Raw genomic sequence first — 6,549 nt, forward strand, 5'->3', positions numbered from 1 at the left:
TACGATCTGGCATACAGGCTCCTCCTAATCGATGTATATCGGCCTGAGCCTCCCCTACATCCACGTGACTCCCCCAGCCACCACCCACTGTGGAAACACTCTGCCCTGTACAGCACCAGCGGCGTGGCTTGTGGTGTCTATGAGGTGTTAACTACCTCGCCTGGTATGCAGGAGGTCGTGGGTTAGATCCCGACCCTGGCGCCTGCTGCTGTATATTTGTAGTTTGTGTCTCTCCCTCTCTCTCATCATCATCACGGTGGCTTGGAGATGTTCACTACCTCGCCTGGTGTACAGGAGGTCGTGGGTTCGATCCGGACCCTGACGCCTGCTGTATATTTGGAGTTTGCGTCTCTCTCTCATCATCATCACGGTGGCTAGGAGATGTTAACTACCTCGCCTGGTGTACAGGAGGTCGTGGGTTCGAGCCCGACCCTGACGCCTGCTGTATATTTGGAGTTTGCGTCTCTCTCTCCCAGTGGTCGCGTGGATTTATTTTTTCTCCGGGTCCTAAGGTTTTTCCCTCCACTTAGAAACATGCGTTTAGATGATGATGTCACTACACATGTCCACACGATGATAACGATGATAAGCCACTTTGTTGAGCTTTCACTTGTAGCCAAGTCGCTTCTAAAAAAGAGCAAGACAGCTCAGTGGTACTCGTTGGTTCTTTCGGTAAAGTCCCGTAGATAATTAAATAAATAAAAATATATCACGACGTTTCGATCGCAGCACAACCTTGTTGTTGTAACAGCTCTCTCCCTGGTTCAGCAGCTCCACTGCTGGATTATTATTAGTTGTTTTACGCCTGAGGACGACCTCTTGTGTTGCGATCGAAACGCCGTGATGTCGTTTCTATTTTATTTTTCTAACTACGTGACTTTACCGAAAGAACCAAAGAGTATGGATCCCTGCAGGCACGAAAGCTTCAAATCAAGATAGCTCAGTGGGCTTTACCTGGTAAGATAACAAAAAATAGTTTAGTTTCTTTTGTATATTTTTCAAACCAACTCGTTTACCTTTTGCAAACTCTGCACTCCTACGATGTCTGTGTGCTGTCTGTTGTAACGTTCCGACCTGCCCCCTTACCGTAACATCCCTGAGAAAGAGCTTCATAGCTCATCGGATTCCTCCTGCAGTACCAATACATATTCTTCTGATTCCGGTTCGCTGGGTTGGTGCACATTGCCGAGTCGGAGCTGTTGCGTGATGGCAGCGACACGAGCAGAAGCGGCGATGCCAATGCTGCTGCCGCCGCCTGTGCTGCTCCCGCCGCCTGTGCTGCTGCCGCCGCCTGTGCTGCTGCCGCCGCCTGTGCTGCTGCCGCCGCCTGTGCTGCTGCCGCCGCCTGTGCTGCTGCCGCCGCCTGTGCTGCTGCTGCTGCTGCCTGTGCTGCTGCTGCCTGTGCTGCTGCTGCTGCTGCCTGTGCTGCTGCTGCCGCTGCTGCCTGTGCTGCTGCTGCCTGTGCTGCCTGTGCTGCTGCTGCTGCTGCCTGTGCTGCTGCTGCTGCTGCTGCCTGTGCTGCTGCTGCTGCTGCTGCCTGTGCTGCTGCTGCTGCTGCCTGTGCTGCTGCTGCTGCTGCCTGTGCTGCTGCTGCTGCTGCCTGTGCTGCTGCTGCTGCTGCCTGTGCTGCTGCTGCTGCTGCCTGTGCTGCTGCTGCTGCTGCCTGTGCTGCTGCTGCTGCTGCCTGTGCTGCTGCTGCTGCTGCCTGTGCTGCTGCTGCTGCTGCCTGTGCTGCTGCTGCTGCTGCCTGTGCTGCTGCTGCTGCTGCCTGTGCTGCTGCTGCTGCTGCCTGTGCTGCTGCTGCTGCTGCCTGTGCTGCTGCTGCTGCTGCCTGTGCTGCTGCTGCCGCCTGTGCTGCTGCTGCTGCGAGAGAGAGAGAGACAGAGTTGAAGTTGCTTCCTCTACGCTCCATCGTTTTGTTTACATGGCCACAATCGTGCCACTGGCATGTCTTTAATTTAGACACACGTATCTCTGTGGGTCTCTTTGTATCTCTATGTATCTCTATGTATCTCTATGTATCTCTATGTATCTCTGTGGGTCTCTACGTATCTCTGTGGGTCTCTACGTATCTCTGTGGGTCTCTATGTATCTCTGTGGGTCTCTACGTATCTCTGTGGGTCTCTATGTATCTCTATATGTTTCTGTATCTTTGTGGGTCTCTATGTATCTCTGTGGGTCTCTATGTATCTCTGTGGGTCTCTATGTATCTCTGTGGGTCTCTACGTATCTCTGTGGGTCTCTATGTATCTCTGTGGGTCTCTACGTATCTCTGTGGGTCTCTATGTATCTCTATATGTTTCTGTATCTTTGTGGGTCTCTATGTATCTCTGTGGGTCTCTATGTATCTCTGTGGGTCTCTACGTATCTCTGTGGGTCTCTATGTATCTCTGTGGGTCTCTACGTATCTCTGTGGGTCTCTATGTATCTCTATATGTTTCTGTATCTTTGTGGGTCTCTATGTATCTCTGTGGGTCTCTATGTATCTCTGTGGGTCTCTATGTATCTCTGTGGGTCTCTACGTATCTCTGTGGGTCTCTATGTATCTCTGTGGGTCTCTACGTATCTCTGTGGGTCTCTATGTATCTCTATATGTTTCTGTATCTTTGTGGGTCTCTATGTATCTCTGTGGGTCTCTATGTATCTCTGTGGGTCTCTATGTATCTCTGTGGGTCTCTATGTATCTCTGTGGGTCTCTGTATCTCTGTGGGTCTCTATGTATCTCTGTGGGTCTCTATGTATCTCTGTGGGTCTCTATGTATCTCTGTGGGTCTCTATGTATCTCTGTGGGTCTCTATGTATCTCTGTGGGTCTCTACGTATCTCTGTGGGTCTCTACGTATCTCTGTGGGTCTCTATGTATCTCTGTGGGTCTCTATGTATCTCTGTGGGTCTCTATGTATCTCTGTGGGTCTCTATGTATCTCTGTGGGTCTCTATGTATCTCTGTGGGTCTCTACGTATCTCTGTGGGTCTCTATGTATCTCTGTGGGTCTCTATGTATCTCTGTGGGTCTCTATGTATCTCTGTGGGTCTCTATGTATCTCTGTGGGTCTCTATGTATCTCTGTGGGTCTCTATGTATCTCTGTGGGTCTCTATGTATCTCTGTGGGTCTCTATGTATCTCTGTGGGTCTCTATGTATCTCTGTGGGTCTCTGCGTATCTCTGTGGGTCTCTATGTATCTCTGTGGGTCTCTACGTATCTCTGTGGGTCTCTACGTATCTCTCTGGGTCTTCATGTATCTCTGTGGGTCTCTACGTATCTCTGTGGGTCTCTATGTATCTCTGTGGGTCTCTACGTATCTCTGTGGGTCTCTATGTATCTATGTGGGTCTCTACGTATCTCTGTGGGTCTCTATGTATCTCTGTGGGTCTCTACGTATCTCTGTGGGTCTCTATGTATCTCTGTGGGTCTCTACGTATCTCTGTGGGTCTCTATGTATCTCTGTGGGTCTCTATGTATCTCTGTGGGTCTCTATGTATCTCTGTGGGTCTCTATGTATCTCTGTGGGTCTCTATGTATCTCTGTGGGTCTCTATGTATCTCTGTGGGTTTCTATGTATCTCTGTGGGTCTCTGCGTATCTCTGTGGGTCTCTATGTATCTCTGTGGGTCTCTACGTATCTCTGTGGGTCTCTACGTATCTCTCTGGGTCTTCATGTATCTCTGTGGGTCTCTACGTATCTCTGTGGGTCTCTATGTATCTCTGTGGGTCTCTACGTATATCTGTGGGTCTCTATGCATCTCTGTGGGTCTCTACGTATCTCTGTGGGTCTCTATGTATCTCTGTGGGTTTCTATGTATCTCTATGGGTCTCTATGTATCTCTGTGGGTCTCTATGGGTCTCTGTGGGTCTCTACGTATCTCTGTGGGTCTCTATGGGTCTCTATGGGTCTCTTTGTATCTCTGTGGGTCTCTTTTTATATATCCCTGTTGGTTTCTATGTATCTCTGTGTGTCTCTATGGGTCTCTATGTATATCTGTGTGTCTCTCTGTGTCTGTGTCTCTATGGGTCTCTGGGTCTATTTATCCCTGTTGGTGTCTATGTATCTCATTGTATTTCTGTTGGTTTCTATGCATATCTATGTATCTACCGATCTTTCTATATCTCTATTGGTTTATATGTATCTCTATGTATCGCTATGGGTCTCTATGTATCTTTATGTGTCTCTACGGGTCTTTATATATTCCTGCTGTTTTATTATTATTTTATTATTTCCTTTCTACGTGACTTTACCAAAAGAACCAAGAATATGAATCCCTGCAGTCACGGAAGCTTTATATCGAAATGTATATTTCTGCTGGGTTCTATTTATCTCAATGTATCTCTATGCATCTCTATGTGTCTCTACGGGTCTTTATATATCTCTAATGGTTTGTAGGCATCTCAATGCATCTCTACGGGTCTCTATGGGCCTCTATGGGTGCACTGTATGGCCCATAGTTTGTGTTGCATGACCACATTGGCATCGCCGTCACGAGCTGTCTTTCATTTCCCGTTCACGATGGAGGTGTGCGCATCGGGCTGTCGATGTCCTGACGAGGTGATCGATGGTCCCACCACCACCACCACCACGAGGAGGTGGAATGTCAAAGCCAGGAGGAGGTGGTGCCATGATGTTGTTTTTGGGTCTCGAAATGAGGAGGCGTTTATTCTGTACGGCCGCGTTGCTCCACGCTCTCTCTGTTCGCAGCAGCGGCAGCGGCGTTCCTCCAACTCTGTGTTGGCATTGCTGCTGCTGCTGCTGCTCTGTGAGTCCGTGTGGCCACACGAGGTTACATTTAACCACCGCTGCTCTCGCTCGGGTACAGCGCCGCGAAATCCATTTACTATTCCGTGCAGCAGCTACCGATGCAAGCACGCAGCCACGGGCGGGCGGGTGGGCAGGCGGGCGGGCAGGCGGGCAGTAGACACGTGTGTGCGAGAGAGGCTTCCCTCTGGTGGCTGTGCAGCAACACCACGGCTACATACAAAGCACGGCTGTGCATACATTTTGATTGTATATTGATTAATTTTGTTCAGTACCTCGCCTGGTATACAGGAGGTCGTGGGTTCGATCCCGACCCTGACGCCTGCTGCTGTATATTTGTGGTTTGCGTCTCTCTCTCCCCGTTTCCACCCCACCCTCTCTCCCCATTTAGAATCAACGTCACGAGTTTAGAGTTATTTGACTTCTGCTATAAATCTCCATTCGTCGAGCTATCATTTGCGGCCAGGTCGCTTCTCAAAACAAGCTCTACAGCTCAATGGGTCTGACCCAGAAACATTAAACGTAGTTTAGTTTAATAGTTTAGCTTAATAGCTGTAAAATACGCACGGCACAATTGCGCATTGTTAATCTATTGCTGGGTGGAAGCTTGCCCCTCTCGATCATTGGGGTCGCTTCACCATACTTCACCACGCTGGTCAGTGCGGTCTGCTTTGTTGCATTGGGAGGTCGGGGGCAGGAACGGGTTCGGATAATCGCCACTGATGTTAGCCGTGGTTGGGAATCGAACTCTGGTGGCTGGGTCCGTAAGTGCCGCGGGTCGCACCGACCCATCACACACGAAGACAAACTACCCCCCGTGTTGCCTTCAACGGACTCTTTGGGGCAGCGCTGACGTTTGACAAATCGCATCAGGTATTCCGTTTTAGGGCTGAGTCGACCTAGGAGAGACTCCAGGTATCAGATGTTCGTCGCTGCTTGTTTTGTGGCCGTGAGCGGCAATCGAATTCGGGTCGCCGGGTTCGAGGCGCGGTGCAATGACCCACGCAAAGACAAAGATCCCCCACATAGCCTTAACACACTGTTGGGGCAAGTGCTGTTAGCGAGCAGCACCTATGAAGGCGGGCACAGCACACGAGGGGGTGGGTGGCCAGCACCACGCCCGGCCGCCTTTGTCTCCCGATTGACGATGTTTAAACACCGCACCAGGTACTCATTTGGGCTGAATAACCCACACACAGACCCAGCCACACACACACAGACACACAGGCACCCACATACAACGACAAAAATCCCCCGTGTAGCCTTAATAGACGGCTGGGGAAAGTGCTGTTAGCGAGCACCTATGAAGGCGGGCACAGCAGACGAGGGGGTGGGTGGCCAGCACCACGCCCGGCCGCCTTTGTCAGACCCACACACACACACACAACGTGGCCCTGGGTGTCTGCGCTACGCTGGGATTTTGCCTTTGAAGGCAGCGCGGAGGAGAGGCGTGAAACACAATTTTACTGGAAATGGGTCAATTCCTCCATCGGGGTTTTATTTCTGGTGCAGCTTGATGGCAAGCCGCTGCTGGGTGCTGTGACAGACTTCTGTCTTCCGCTGGGGGATTTAAGAGCGAGAGAGAGACAATTTTATATAGATCAGCCACGGAAGAATGGATTTGAATGACAAAGAAGCTCTAGGTCTGTGCATGTATTATTTTTGGGCGTTGGTATGGGCCTGAAAACGTGTCGGCGGGTTGGGTAGAATACACAGACAGAGAGAGATTGGGCTGAGTTTGGGTAGGGTGGGTGGTGGGGGGAGAGATTGGGTGAGTTTGGGTAGGGTGGGTGGTGGGGG

The sequence above is a fragment of the Lethenteron reissneri genome, chromosome 50 (assembly GCF_015708825.2).
Source record: "Lethenteron reissneri isolate LAM-NWPU_2019-01 chromosome 50, ASM1570882v1, whole genome shotgun sequence".
Lineage (NCBI taxonomy): Eukaryota > Metazoa > Chordata > Hyperoartia > Petromyzontiformes > Petromyzontidae > Lethenteron > Lethenteron reissneri.